Source organism: Hibiscus syriacus, unplaced genomic scaffold (genome assembly GCF_006381635.1).
Source record: "Hibiscus syriacus cultivar Baekdansim isolate YM2019G1 unplaced genomic scaffold, ASM638163v2 tig00117026_pilon, whole genome shotgun sequence".
Lineage (NCBI taxonomy): Eukaryota > Viridiplantae > Streptophyta > Magnoliopsida > Malvales > Malvaceae > Hibiscus > Hibiscus syriacus.
The window spans coordinates 632,240-649,341 of NW_024063529.1; the positions used below are offsets into that span (position 1 = coordinate 632,240).

At 33.5% G+C, this 17,102-nt stretch overlaps 1 pseudogene; it reads left to right on the plus strand.

The window, feature by feature from the left end:
* The first annotated feature begins 354 nt into the window (after positions 1–354).
* LOC120196013 lies at positions 355–1,967 on the plus strand (annotated as a pseudogene).
* The last annotated feature ends 15,135 nt before the right edge of the window (positions 1,968–17,102 follow it).

A 17,102-nucleotide genomic window follows, 5' to 3' on the forward strand; every position in this document is an offset into this window, starting at 1 on the left:
AAATATTTTGGATTTTAGGGTTTAGAATGTAATTGATGACTATGTTGTAATTTTTAAAAGTTTGGGGGACCTATATGTAAGTATCTAAAAATTTCAGTGACCATTTATATAATTTACCCTAACGGCAGTGAAACGGCCATTTTTTGGGGACCGTATTGCAAACGAACTAAATGTTTGGTGGTTGTAATACAAGTTTTAAAAGTTGAAGGACCTAAATATAAGTATATGAAAAGTTCAGTGACCATTTTTACACTTTACCCTACATTTTATTCACTAGACTGAAAAATACCATGTGAACATGAAAGCTTATAAATTTAAAACCCATCATTTGGATTAAATAAAACATCATCAAAACCCCCACCATGTCGCCATTGTTGCTTCTGCTTGTTCCTCTCGTATTCTTCAACCTCCGGCCCTCATTTACAGCCGCAGATCCCATTAATCAATCTGTCCTCCAATGCTTTAATCGATCACCGCCGGCGAAGCTTCCTCCATCGTTTACTCCAAAACCAACCCCTCGTATGCTTCCGTTTTGCGTGCGTACATTCGAAACGCGCGTTTCAACACATCGTCGACCCCGAACCCCTCCTCATCATCACCCCATCGGATGAATCCCACGTCTCCGCCGCCGTTACCTGCGCCCAGAGGCTTGGTTTCCGCCTCAAAATCCGTAGCGGCGGCCACGACTACGAAGGGCTGTCGTACATCTCCGACGAGCCGTTTTTCATCCTCGACATGTTCAAACTCCGCTCCGTATCTGTCGATTGGCCGACGAATCAGCATGAGTAGGCGCCGGCGCGACACTCGGCGAAGTTTATTATAACATATGGAATAACAGTAAAGTCCATGGTTTTCCCGCCGGTGTCTGTCCCACCGTCGGCGTTGGCGGACATATAAGCGGCGCCGGTTACGGAAACATGATTAGGAAGTACGGACTGTCGGTGGATCATGTGGTGGACGCGAAATTGGTGGACGTGAACGGGAGAATACTCGATAGAAAAGCCATGGGAGAGGATCTTTTTTGGGCGATAAGAGGCAGGGAGCCGCCAGTTTCGGCGTACTTTTAGCCTATAAAATAAAGCTCGTCCCCGTACCGGAGAAAGTCACCGTTTTCCGAGTCGAAAGATTATTAACTGAAAACGCCACCGATATAACCCTCAAATGGCAATCTTTTGCTTCGGCGACAGTCAAATGAACTGTTCATGAGAATGCTTGTACAACCGGTGACGAGAAACAAGAAAACGACAGCCAGAATCACTGTAATCGCCATGTATTTAGGTGAATCCGATTCTCTAGTGAGTCTATTAAGGAAAGATTTCCCCGAGTTGGGCATCGTAAAAGAGAACTGCAACGAAACGAGCTGGATCGACTCAGTTCTATGGTGGGCGAATTTCGATTTAGGAACTCAGCCAACAGCTTTACTCGACCGGGACCTAAACGACGCCGATTTCTTGAAACGAAAATCAGATTACGTTCAGACCCCGATTCCCAGAGAAGGGTTGGAATCATTATGGAAAAAGGTGATCGAATTAGGCAAAGTGGGGTTAGTTTTCAACGCTTATGGAGGTCAAATGAACCGACTCAACTCAGACGAGACGCCATTTCCACATCGAGCTGGAAACTTGTACAAGATTCAATACTCCGTCACGTGGCACCAACCTGGGGACGAAGCCGACAGGAACTTCACGACAAGAGCGAAACTCCTGCATGAGTTTATGACACCATTCGTTTCGAAGAACCCGAGGAGTGCTTATCTGAATTACAGGGACATTGATGTTGGTTCGACGAAGAAGTGGAGCTATGAAGGAGGCAAAGTTTATGGTGAGAGTTACTTTAATGGGAATTATGAGAGACTTGTTGATGTTAAAACTGCTGTTGATCCTAACAATTTCTTCAGGAACGAACAGAGTATACCTCCACGATCCATTAAGACAGAGAAGAATAACAAATCTTTTGCAGAACATTAATACTTTCTACATATGAATATTGTTGTCCTTCTTTGTTAATGTAATAACATTATCTCATATCCAGAATTTAATTATGTTAAATCCTAAACCCATTAAAACCCCGAACTTCAAATCTTAATTAACCGACCCTAAAATGTCTTAATTCACAAATTATTTTAAACTTAAAATATATCAAAATTAAAACCAAAATGTTATATAAATGTAGATTGACCGACTCAAAACTGATCCTACCTGCAAAATTGGCACCAACTATAGTCGACAAATATCTGGCGTGAGGAACGGAGATCAGGATTTGACATTGAGGGTTAAAACGAAAGCTAACGTACCCTTCCTTTTAGCCCTTCATGGAAGACTTTAAAATGCAGGCCATGGTGTTCTGAAAATCGTGAAGAAGCTTGTAATCTGGTCCTGAGAAAAAAATAAAAAAAGACAGATCGAAAGTGACAACCTACGAATATGAAATGAACATGAACCAAACCATTTGACTAATTACAAAACTGTTACGCTTATATTAAACTTTGACTGTTGTATCTTGTTTTAAGCTTTTGGATTTGGGGACTATGTGATTACCGTGCCGTATGGGGTTCGACTCATCTTTGCTGTTTTTTCTTGTTTCCCACGCGTTGGTTCCTTGCCTTTCATGAATTAGTCTTCTTTTTGGATTTTTTTGAGGTAATTATGACAATTTTTATCAGTAATGTCTTGTTTTTTTTTCCTGGTACATACACTATAATATGTAAATATCCTGACTTTACCATATAACATCTTCGAGTGTAATATCTAAATCATTTAGTATTAATTTTTTTTGAGCTTCGCTTTGACTAATCCGAATCGATCTGGATCGTACACCTGGCTTTAATAGGTGAATCTTCCAACGAGGATTTTCTGCATACACAAAGACTCGAAAACGATATCAAATTGTTTATCACTTGAATCAATTTCTTTGATATTTAATATTAATTTTAAGTAGATAAATTCTGATATAACATCTGTCAAATTGCAGTATTCTACTTTTATGGTGGAGCGAGATATAATTCTTACTTTTTCGAGTTTCATAATATAAATTTTATCTAAAAAAAATTGTGTAATAAAGTATCTATCATCTTGTATATAATCTCAATTGATATGAGAAAAAGAAGTATTATCGATTGATTTAAGATAAAAAGTATATCAAAATTCAAGGTGATAATGACATATCGTAAAATATGTTTGATTACTATTTAATGATTATGTTGAGGAACATACACATACTAAACTACATTTAACTGCTATCTAATAACTCCGATGAACATATATAATAAATACTCATATACCCCTTGCAGATATCATACTCCAACCAGATAACCATATAACCAAAGCTTGCCCCCACAAAAAAGATGTCATAAACAAGGTTAAATCCAGAACATATAATAAGTTCAAAATCCCATAATTTAACCATATAATCATTTGAATATATAGACAAAGGCAGCCCCTTTCTTTCTCCTCTTTCTTCTTCCCTTTTTTTCCTTTACAACTTGTTAATTTTATTGATCAATCTAACTTTTTTCTACTTTACTTTTATTTAACTGGCGGCAACTCCGGTTTTGTTATTGGTTGCCGCCCGCCAATTATCTTTTTTCTTTGTTTTTTTAGTTTTTTAATAAGATAATTATGTCTTTGTGGCATGTTCTCTGTCTTTATGACACATTTATCTCTGTATTTATGGTATATTTTTCTTTATTTTTTGGTAGCTTACGATTTTTTACCGTTATTTTCGTTTATCTTTTTTCTTAGAGTTGGATTTGACTTCACCATGATTAATCAAGATGATACTTATTTGTTATCATGATGATCTTCCCTGCTTTGGTCCCTCTAATTGATTTGGATACGCGCTTTGCATTTGTGGATAATTTTTTCACGTTGATTTTGATTTGTGATTTGTCGGTGGCCTTTAGTAATTTTATCTCATTTTGTGGTTCGTTTGTCAATATAATCAGATTTGTTCGTATCTTTATTTTATTCGAGCATTTTGGCTTATCCATCTCAGAGAGAAGAAGAGAGGCAATAAGTTTAGCTTCGTGAGGTTTGGAAAACATGGGATGCGTTAAGAGCAATAAATATATGGGTAAACTAAACGGATGTCCACTCAATTATTGTTCCCTTCCATTTTGACTACTAATGTTTGGATTTCGTCATCAAATCATTTAACTATTTAATTGGTTCAATCAAGTCATCCTGTCGTATCATGATATCACTCATGAATTACAAGAATGAAAATTAGTACCGGAAAAAGAAGGTATCAAGTGGCAATGAAGAGAGTAAATGTGGTAGTGGCAATGGTGGATTTGGTGCAAAAAGTAAGGAGGGAGAGGGAAAATCCAGGAAGAAGGGAGGCAAGAGAGTGTTCAAATAAATTAAATAAAAAAAATCCAGGAATTGTCAATTAACAATGATAATGCATTGGTGAGTGTCCAGACTGTTTAATTGGGAGTATCTACCAAATGGAGATATGGATATCACGCCTAATGGGGATGATGCTTCAACTAAAGTGGGGATTACTTCGACCCACATAGATGTCATGGATATTGATCTTGCTGAGGACCCATCTCGTGCCAGGAAGACGTCCGGATAATGGGCTTAGGGTTAGCCATGAGTTAGGTTGGATTGGTTTTCAGACAACTTGATCCGACTAAAAAAATATGCATTCATCCTACCCGAAATTAAATCTGTCTTTTGAGATAAAAGCTAAAATTGAATCCGGCCCGAAGAAAATATATTTATAAAAATTTCTTAATTCTATTTGATAAAATAGTGATCTAATTGAAAAAAATAATATAAAGAAGAATATTATTGTAATTATCCATAAATATATAAGATATAATTACATTATTTTTTAGGTCAGGTTAAGTATTTTTCATCCTAAACTCAAACCCGACCTGGACTTATCTTCTAAAAAATCCGACTTTCCTTAACCCAATCAACCCCAATTTTTTTCAAAAATAAAAAATAAAAACCCTAATCCTATAAGGTCACATCGAGTCAGAACACGTTAAGTTCGAGTCCCGTGCCCATAGGGATGGTCAGAATATCCTAATCCGATGGTTCCAACCCGATCCTGGATATTTTTTTTAATTTCAGGTTCAAGACAAATCAAAACTGATTATATAGTAAAGAGATTCTGAGTCATGGTAACGTCGAGTCTAAAGTGAAAAATCATTGGCTGATCAGATATAAATTATTAAATTACTCCTTTCTATATAATATATTGACGGTTTTAAGTATTTTCCTCTTTTTAGTGTTAAAATATGATTCTTTGATTGTTTGAAATGTAATATATATTTTTTATAAAATATATTATTTTAATTGTTTAGATTATAATAAATAATTATAATATATTATTTTAATTATTTTAAAGTATTAATATATTCGGATTAGATCGAAATTTTATCTAAAAATCGGAACGGATTGGAAGCTGGGGGGAGAAAGACCAACAATCATCAAGGTGGGACGGATCAAGTGGAAACAATACAATTTTGAGCTGAAATCAGGCGGCAAAAATCGGCCCGTCTTGCCCGGTGCACATCATAGGTGAGCTTTAAGATATCCAATGGGTTCCACATAGAATGTACTCAAAATGAGGGTAATTTCAAGTCTGCTCCTGAGGACGTGGACGCTAACTCTTGGAAAGCCAACATCGACTTGGCTAGCAATGCCCAGCCCCAGGGTGGAATCGGTAGCACTAATTGCAGCAGACTCTCCTCCTCCGAGATTCAATGAAAACGTACCAAAGCTAGAAAATAGTTATTTGAACCCATCCAATAGTTATTTATTATCTGTATTCAAATAGTTGCGTTTGGAAGTGTTTAAACAAATGAAATAGTAAAATTAGAAAAGCCACTGAGGTGGGGAAAAGAATAGGGATTTGTTTTGAGGGAAAGGAAGGGATTTGTTTTGAGGAACTCTGAAATCATCACTCAGGGATGGCCATATTTTTTTTCGAAGGCGATCTGATGTGTATTTACTTTTGCTGACTGAAATGAAGTTATTGAGGGATTAAATGTTTGGGTAAATTAGAAATTTGGTAACTGAACTTTCATACGATTCCTATTTTACTCACCATACTTTCAAAATTTTCAATTTGCTCACTCAACTATATAGATTTAGTTTTTTTGGTCACTCAGCCGTAAAACTTCTCAAGCCGTTATGACGTGGCTTAGAGAAATATTTTTTTAATCGTTAAAAGGCACATATGCTATGACATGTAACTGCCAAAGAACTTTAGGTTGATACCCGAGTAGACCCGGACCAATACATAATTTGATTAAATTAAATAGTGAAAGTGAAAGTAGAACAAAAAGAGGAGGATTTATTTTGTGATTAATCCTTTAGTAAAGAAAAATCTAGAGTGATTCTAGAAGAGTGAAGATAATTATGGTTTATAGAAAAAGAAATGAGAAGAGAGAGAAAAACTCATCATCATCATCTTCATTCTTCTTTTCTCTTCTATTTTTCCATCTTTTCATACTCTTCTTGTTTGAAACCACGTAGCCATAGAAAATATTACTAAGGTAAGAATCGATCTCCTTATTGCTTAAATTTTATTCTAAGTAGTGGATCTCCATGTCTTGGGGATAGTATCCATCTAAGGTTTGATGGGTTTGAATGAAAATAAAAAGAGTGAAGGAGGTTCAAAAGAATGAAGTGCTTAATTTTTGTTTATTATCCTTGAGTATTCTTATATGTGTATTATTTGATGATTTCATTTTGAAGTGAAGGAACCTTCTCAAGCTAAAGGGAATGAGAAAGCTTGAAGGAGGAAGTAGGGAGTTTTTTCTTATAGTAACCAAAGTTGAGATAATGTGTTTCTATTCTCTGAACACCCATGTAAATCATAATATATGGGTTAGTAAGTTGGAAGCATGTTGTACGTAATTAGTGATTTGTTTTGGGGTTTGGATATAGAAAACCATTGATTTATAAGTTAGGAACCTGTTTGTTTTAGGTTGCAACCATATTTTAGGTTGAAACTTGTTTAGTGAAACCATATTTTAGGTTGGAACTTGTTTAGTGTAACATATTCTAGGTTGAAAAATCAAACCTTTGAGAGTAAGTCTTTGAGCTTATTGCTAGAAAAAAATATCACGCGGGATAAAATCGTTAATTGATAATAAATAGTAAATGTTTTTAAATGGATCTTATGAATTCAACATCTGTAATATAATCCCTAAGGTTCATAAATTCTCCAAAAAATTATATTCTTTAAATCTAATCGATTTGATTTCTTTCGAGGTAGTTTCAAAATGGTTCTAGAATTTTAAATAAAGTGGTGATGTATTGTACATGATACACACCCAACTATAGCAATATGATGTATCGTACGAGCTACATAACTAAATATGAAGGTGGTGATGTATTGTATGGGATACACACCCATATATAGCAAGATGATGTATCGTACGGGGTATACATCTAAATATGAATATGGTGATGTATTGTACGGGATACACATCCAACTACAATAAGATGATGTATCATACGAGGTACACATCTAAATATGAAGGTGGTGATGTATTGTATGTGATACACACCCAACTACAAGCAAGATGATGTACCATCTATATACGAAATTGGTGATGTATTGTAAGGGATACACACCCAACTACAAGCAAGATGATGTATCCTACGGGGTACACATCTAAATATGAAGGTGGTGATGTATTGTACGGGATACACGCCCAACTATAACAAGATGATGTATCGTATGGGGTACACATCTAAATATGAAGGTGGTAATGTATTGTATATGATACACACCCAACTACAAGCAGATTATGTATCGTACATGGTACACATCTAAATATAAAGGTGGTGATGTATTGTACGAGATACACACCCAAATACAAGCAAGATGATGTATCGTACGGAGTATACATCTAAATATGAAAGTGGTGATGTATTGTACAAGATATACACTCAATTATAAGCAAGGTGATGTATCGTACGAGGTAACACCAAAATTTATGAGTTGCAAAATATTATATTTGAATATCAGTTGAAATAAGGTATGTCTGGTAAGAGACCCGTGATATCATCGATAGAGGGATGACAAGTAAGTTCAATAAGGTTAACAAAAGCTCGAAAACAAGATACTCTAAGTAAGATTAAAATTTTAATGACGTTTGTATAACATTTTTTGCTTACTTTCTAAATTTATTGTTATGAGTTTCTTTGAATAATCATACATTACTAGGCTCTTGTAGCTGATACCTTAGTTGATTACCATTTTAAGGATTTCGATAGCTGATAGTAGATCCAAGGAGCACATCGATGAGGAATTCTAGCATCTTGACTAGCAGAGCACAATTCTGAATTCTTTTAGGGGATATGTGCATACCATGTATACTTGGGGTTGTATATATATGTATTCAGTCTGATGTCTGGTTATATATTTTGAACTGTTATATATATATATTTTTGGATCATGAAAGAGTTGGAGCTCCGCATTTTGTATATTAACTATCTCAACTGTCAAATGTTTTGTATTTTATCTGAAATATGTTTTTTAGAGGTCTTAAGTTAACAAAATTTTTATTTTATGGATTTTTGGGTCCCTCTTGGGCCGGATGTGACACTTTAAGCCTAGTGTTAACACTAGGGATGACAAACGGGCGGGTCGGGTGCGGATACCCCTCCTCCCATACTCATCTAATATTTTTCAATCCACCACCCGCCCACCACCCATGATGGATAAAAATTTTCTATCCACACCCGCCCACACAGGTACATTCTCAAATTCATCCCCACACCCACTACCCAGCTAGACCCACTTGACAGCAAACTTAAGTTATACATAAGCAACAAACACATAAATAAAACTAGTACTTACTCATTTTTCCCTAAACTGATATCAAGTAGTCTAAACTCCATTCCAATATGAATTTCAGTACGTTTCCACAGTTTCGATAAGTTTTGATCTGTTTCAACCAGTATCAATGCATGCAGATTGATATAAGATTTTGACATTTTAACTAAAAAAACAAGTATTTTATCATGCAATCCATTCCAATATCCTAAGACAGTGAATCCTTTATACCAAAAATACCACAAAATCCAATATCATTTGAAGATCGGCAGAAACTTGATAGTAACAGATGAAACTGAGAAATACGTAGAACCCAACTGCCTTTGAAGATCAGCGCAGTAATGACTAATGAGAGGTTTGAAAGGAAAACAATTATGCATAAACTTAACTTATCCCTAATATTTGGTTAAATAACAAGTTATATCTTATACAATATTAGGATTTATAATTTAGTCTCTAAAATTACACCTAAATTCATAATAGTCCAAAATGTAATGGATATTTAGCTGGGCGAGCGGATATGGGGCGGGCGGATGCAGGGCGGGTAAGGTGTCAAACCCATTACCCGCCCACTACCCGCGACGGGTACCACTTTCTAAATCCACACCCACCCACTACTCACTAAAATTATACCCATCCCCGCCCCAATTGGAGCGGGTGTAGTGCGGAATCCACGAAATTGTACCCGTTTGCCATCCTAGTTAACACATTGGGTTTAGGGTGTTACATGACATGTAAAAAAAGGTAACTTACAAATTTGATAACTGAATTTTCATATAATTCCTATTTTACTCACTCCACTTTATAGATTGATTTTTTGGTCACTCTGTTATTAAACTTTTCATCGCCAACGATTGTCTACCGCTGTCCGTAATTGATATCCATTGCTGTTGAACGGTGACCGTCACCGCCAGTACCGGTGTGAGCGTCAGGCCACTGCAACTAAAACCCTGGTGGCCGATCGTCAAGGCTCCCCATCGTTCGTCGTACAGAAACCATTGAAGGTTTGTCTGGAAACCAAAGCTTGCCATCGATTTTCATCAATTTTCGGCCACCCAAGCCGTCCATTCGTCTCACCACCACCACTACTGAAGTCCTCTCCTATTTCTGACCAAAATCTAATTGGTTTGCCCTCTCATCGTCGTTGTCTCCGTCGTCAACTGTTGGGTAAGTAGTTTGAACCTATTTTTCGGCCACCTTGCGTTCGTTCGTCTAACCCCGACCAAAAACTCAATCTATAAAGTTGAGTGATCAAATTGAAAAGTTTGAAAGTATAGTGAGTAAAATAAGAATCATACAAAAGTTCTGTTATCAAATTTGTAATTTACCCTTATTATTGTTATGTGGAAATTTGATGTGTCATGTTTAATATTAAAATATTCCACGTCAACGAGCTGTTAGTGATATAACGGTGGAGTGACAAAAAAAGTTCAATCCATAAAACTGAGTGATAAAATTGAAAAGTTTGAAAGTATAGTGAGTAAAATAAGAATCATACGAAAGTTTGTTATCAAATTTGTAATTTACCCTTATTATTGTTATGTGGAAATTTGATGTGTCATGTTTAATATTAAAATATTCCATGTCAGCGAGCTGTTAGTGATATAACGGTGGAGTGACAAAAAAAGTTCAATCCAAAAACTGAGTGAGAAAATTGAAAATTTTGAAAGTACGATACGTAAAATAGGAATCGTATGAAAGTTCAATTACCAAATTTATAATTTACCATAAATGTTTAACCGACCCTTTGGTGATGCAATGTGATTGTGAAACAGGCAGTGAAGTGGATCCAAATCTCGGACATGTTTCTATGATATGTGCATGTTCAAATATTCCACACGAAAGAAAGGTCAAATGCCCAAATTTCTCTCCACTTTGTTTCGCAGTTTTCGTTACAATCCGTGTCATCTATAATTTGAATGTGTGGTCTCCGCAGACTAACAACCCCACAACTTGGAAGTAAATGACTTGTTTATTCTCCAATGATATGTATATATTTTTCTTCATTCCCATTAATACCAACGCTCCATAGTCAATATTCCACAAGAAATGGTCAGAGATACTAATTTAGCAGACAAGGGCTTATTTGGAAACGAAAAAATATAATAATAATCAAAATTTATTATTATTATTTTCAAAAATTTTAAATTTATTATTATATCTATCATGAGATGAGATTCACGTATTTTAACGTAAAATGAATAAATATCAATGAATCAAAATCGGTTGCACGTTAAAAATATTTTGCAAAGAGGATGAAAAAAGGAGCAATGATGATCAAAACGAGGGGTGAGCGTTAATTTGTTTAATTATGACACTAATAGGGACCTAAGAAGAATTTAAACTAAAAAATGAGTTAGGGTAGGGGTGACTATTCAATCGAATCGAGTTAAAAATGTTAAATTTAGTCTAGTTGACAAGTCTTATTTTATAACTCAAATTTCATTTGAAATTTTTTTCACGTCGAGTGGAGTCAATTTTATGAAATTCAATTCGAGTCAAGTCGAATTGTTAGGTTCCACTTACACAATGTAAAACTCTTTAGTTTTACACGGCTTCAAGACCATTGGTGAGTGAAAATAGATGACTGAAATTGACTCGTGACTAGTGTTTTTTTTTGTCCTTAAATGCTCTTTGTTTGTTCATCTTTATTACTGACTTTGACATTTTTATGTGCTTTTTGTGCAGGGAAATGACTTATAGAAAATATGTTTAAAAGGGTCAAAAACTGTATTTTTTGTTCTGTAATAAAGGATGGAATAGAGGGCATGACATACTGACATAGCAGTGAGTCAGCAACTTCTATAAGACCCAGTCAGCAACGTCTAGTCAGCAGCTTCCAGAAGGTGGATGAAAGACCAAGAATTTCAAGCAATTTAAAATTCAAGTTTTAGGATTTATCTTTTTATTTTTAGGATTTAAATTTAAATAATTATCTTTTTATTTTCTTAGGATTATCTTTAGTATTTCTAAGGTTTTAGAAGGCTACAAATACCCACCTCGGGTAAGCCATTTTTTATATCTCGAATAATAAAACATTTCTTTCTTTTCTTTCTTTTTATAAAATTTCTTTCTTTGTTATTTTCTTTTAAACTTTGTTTCTAAAATGCTTATTATGACTTTGGTCATGCTTAACTAATTTTCTTTCAAATCGGGGGATAAAGCGATGACTCAATTCTAATGCAAGAATTGAAAAACACCTATGGATGCTTTGGACTCTAGGTGCTTGGATTCAATGAGACTTCTCGATGGAACACCTTTTGCTCCACACATTGTGCCTCCCGAAACCATCATGCCATGCCATGAGCGTGTCTTTATGAGGAGAGTGATCCTCCATCGACACTGGCAACTAGCACGCAACCGGACGTGCGAGAAAAATGCAAGGCGTCCAAGGTCACCTTGCCTCTATCGAATCCAATCTTGTCAAGATTTTATCCTACCTACGACTGGGATCATCTCGACGCGGCCGCAGTTGTGTCATCATTAAATTGGGAAGTATTCTTTTTCCCTCTCCTTTGTATTTTAATTTTGATTACGTTTTGGGACAAAATGACTTAAGTGAGGGGCAGGACAGCATGCTAGATTTTTCCTCGCTTGTTGCATGCTTAAAATTGAATATTTTGATATTGATATGCTTGATCGATTGGTTGCCCATTTTCTTAATTTGTTAAGTAATTTGATTGTTTTCCAATGAATTATCTAATTTCTCTTTGAATTGACGTTGAATGCATGATGGTTCGTTGGTTTAGCAAGTTAATTTCTCAAAAAAAATTATATTTCATGGTATATTGGTTGAATTGATGCATTCTCTTGATTCATTGAACCTATTTTGGTGAGACTTGAGCCTAATGAGCATGAATTCTTTGTTTCAATCTTGCTATTTGTTTCCTTGAGTGTGCCAAGCGTTGTTGTTGCATTCTAGAACTTGTTATTTGATTCTTTTTGAGACTACATGCATAATGAATTCGATGCTTTTGAATGATAGAGGCATTATGATTAACCATTTTCTCTACCCTAATCAAAAAGCCTACATTTTAATTTATCCCTTCATGAACCAAGTTTGAGATGAATTTCCATTTTCTTTAATTTTCACCTCATCGAACCTGAAGCCTTTTCTTTAATCTTTCTTTTTTTTTTCTTACCCTTGCCGAGACTTGAGACCATTTTTTGTTCCATGAAAAAAAGAGGATTCAGTTCGAAAAGAAACAGCAAAAAAGCATAAAAATAATTGATGGAAAATCATGTTCAATGAAAAAAATAGTTTCAAAAAGAAAAAATAGTGAACAATGCACTTTTTCGAACAACAGAAAAAAACAACCCTTTTGTTCGAATGAAAAAAGGAAAAATTTATTGTTTTAATTGTCTTTCATCTATTCTTTTTCCTTGTTTTAATTTTCATGTACTTCATGTTAGTTCGTGGATTGTTCTTAATTGTTTTGATCTCTTGCTTTGACAATTTTAAATTGATCTCTTGTTTTAATTTCCCTACCCAAACCTTAGCCACATTACAACCTGATTAAAGACCTCTTGACTCTTGCATTGAATTTTTTTTTAAGTGGTGGAGATTAGATCACATTACAAGCTTATGGTTATGCATTAACTTGCTTTGGCTTGAGTGTTTCTTGTCCTTAATTACTTTTAGAGAGCGAATGAATGAGTCCTTTGTGAGGTAATCAAGTTGTGCATCATGAGATTAGTAGCCATTGGAATGTCTTCTTTCGTTTATTTCCTAGCTTTGCAACTTGCTTGATTACTTTCTAAGTTTTAATTCTTTTCTTAATTATGGTTTATTGGGGCAATCAGATTATGATATGAGTTAAGGAATGACAACCTATGGATTTAGTATGTTGATTGAGAAATGCTTGAGGATAAGTATTAGATAAGTGAGGGAGAATTTGACTAGTGTTTATTTTGTGCTTAAATGCTCTTTGTTTATTCATGTTTATTATTGATTTGGATGTTTTTATGTGCTTTCTGTGCAGGGTAATGACTTCTGGAAAATGTGCTAAAAAGGCCCGAAAATTGCATTTTTTGTTTTGAAATCAAGGCTGGAATAGTGGGCATAGAATGCTGATGTGGTAGTGAGTCAGCAACTTTTACATGATCCAGTTAGTAGCATCCAATCAGCAGCTTCTAGAAGGTGGACGAACGACTGAGCATTTCAAGCAATTTAAAATTCAAGTTTTAGGATTTATCTTTTTTATTTTTAGGATTTAATTTAAATAATTGTTTTTTATATTTTCTTAGAATTATCTTTAGTATTTCAAGGGTTTAGAAGGCTATAAATACTCACATCGGGTTAGTTATTTTTCATATCTCGAATAATAAAACATTTCTTTCTTTTCTTTCTTTTTATAAAATTTCTTTCTTTGTTATTTTCTTTTAAGCTTTGTTTTTAAATGCTAAGTATGACTTTGGTCATGCTTAGCTAATTTTCTTTTAAGTCGAGGGCTAAATCGATGACCTCTAATGTGAGAATTGAAAAGCACCTAAGTAACTTCGGATATATTTCTCAATTTCTTTTGCACTTATTTCAAATCAAACAATTTTTCAAAACAAAAGATAGTTGATGGTCAAAATTTTGTTGCGATTAAACATGTGGGATGAAGAATTGACTAATTGATAACAAATAAACTTACTGGAAACACAACTAGCAAATTGTTGCTAAGCGAGAATTAAGATAGGAAATAGTTTGTATAGAAACAACTATCCAAGTCGATTTTTATGCGCTTAAGTGGTTCTTGATCTACAACAATTAATGTTGATTAGATTAATTTCCAAATTCGAGATCTAAGAGTTGCACTTGCGTATTCGGTATACAAGTTAGTCGCAAGGATTTGTCCTTGTAGACAAAGTAACCGACGTAAATCCCGAAGGGTAAATCTACTTTGATGATTCGAATAATTTAAGCCAGAGCGAATGCCTATGGTTGATTTAATCAATTGAGTTTTACCTTCTTTTATCTACCTTTCTTTTATTTCCTTTAAATCTTCTTTTTTTCCTTGATTTTATTCTTCAACTACAAAATCCCCCATTTTATTTATTTTACTTAAATTCATGCCCAATGTCAAAATTAAAAGCCAAGAATATCATCGGCTCCCTTAGTCTCTATGGGATCGACTCTTACTTCTCCTATACTATATTTAATTTTCTTTATTTTATTCAAGAATAAAGAATTTATTTTGATGTGCAAAACGACACCTGTCAACTCATTTTTTTCAGTGAATATCTTCACATTTCCTATTGTTAATATCAACCATATATTTTCACTCATCCAACGGTCCTAAATCGTGTAAACCTAAAATATTTTTACATTGCGTAACATGATCCTATTTCATATGTATGTGTGTGTGCACGCGCTATGCATATATCATGTAGAGTTTAGAGACTCGGTTCTAACTTGAAAATCAATCTACAAATTATTAAAATTATTAAGTTATTCAAGTCTTATTTATAACTTGACTTGAACATGAAATTTTTTAGTCGAGTTGAGTTTATGAAATTACGAGTCAAGTTGAGTAAAAAAAATTAATGTTTAAGTCGAATCGAGTTTTACTTACCTTTAGATTTCAAAGTTAAAAGGGACCAAAAAGTAATTTGACCAAACAAATTAAGGAACCAATGCTTAATTTCACTAGTTTTAAAACTAAGATGACCTAAAAAAATAATTTAATAAAAAAACAAATCAAAGTTTAATTTATCTTGTTTTAGAACTAGAAAAAAACTAAAAAACAATTGAACCTAAATATTAGAGGCGACTACCCTCCGCCCATGTTATGTGATATTATTTGTCTATAAAATAATTAATTTAATTCCATAATATTATATATGAAATCATACACAATACTGTTCAAAACCAAATGCAATTATATTATTTCACTCTATTTTATTTTCTTAATTTTTTTTTATAAATCTGGGATGAATATAAGGTGATATATGTTCAAAGACTCTCAAACCAATTATCAATAAACGCTCATATCTCTGCCAACCCGAGACCTTTAAGGAGAATAACAAATCCCTTAATCACTTGTATTTCCAAACCCTTCAATTAGATGAAATTGCATTCTTAAAAATGCTCTAATCTTGTCATTCAAGTTAATCCAAAAATATTAATACCAATTAAATTCAAATTCAATTGATTATTTTACTTCATTTTTATTTAATATTCATGTTTATTTTTTGCATTTGTTTCTAATTGACTGATTCAAATTTCTGTTACTAGAAAATTAATATTTTATAATGGATGAGATAAAAAATCACATAACCCAAAAGTAACTCCGACGTATCATTTGGTCAAAATTCCATCACTTCATATTCCATTGCTTGACCGGCATCTATATTTGTTTGACAATGGTGTGTTCTGTGTAAGTTGCCATGAATATTCAAGTCCTACCACCAACTGCAATAATGCAATTGCCAAGAAAATTCAACACAACAAACAAACTAGATTTTCCCTGTTGATGTAGATATTTTTACTAGGACCAAGTAACTCGCAAAATTACAAATATTTTAATGTTTACAGATCAATTCAGAATAAATGTTTTAGTTTAAAAATGATATAAAATATGTTAAAGTTTAATAATCAATTCAGAATGAAAGTTATAATTTAAGAACATCATGTGTTGTCTTCCTAATTTTAAGTTGATTAGTGATTTAAAAGTTTATATTTAAAGGAAAATTATTTAAATCAATCATGAACATGGTTAGAGATATAATTAAACTTGAGGCTACATGTTTTGATTTTTTTTATTTAATGGTATCTAAAATACTAATTAATGTGGTTCTTGAATTTATTTTACATCTAATAAGGTTTTTAAATTGAGAAAATAAATATGACAATTTAACTAACAAAAAGTAACGTTGACCATTACAATGATAAAGTTGCGATTTATGATGCCAGTCTACAATGTTAACATAATAATCCATTATGGATGATGACGTGATGATTCATGATACTAACATGATAATCTATAATGCTAAGAGGGGTGGTCCACAATGGATGATGATGTATCTAATTATTTTTTTTATAAAGTTTAAATACTTGTTTAATTTTTAAGAAAAGAATTAAAATTAAAAAGTTATTTAAATTTAAAATATAAAAATTATTAAAATATTAAATATAAAAGATACTAAATATAAAAAATAAATTATTAAAAATAAAAATACTAAAAATATTATTAAAACTTTTATAGTAAAAAGTCAATTTTCCGTAAAGAAAAGGTCATACTTTCATTTATGTATATGACTTGACTTATATCATTAGACTTTGAATTACAATCCCATTGTTGAGATTG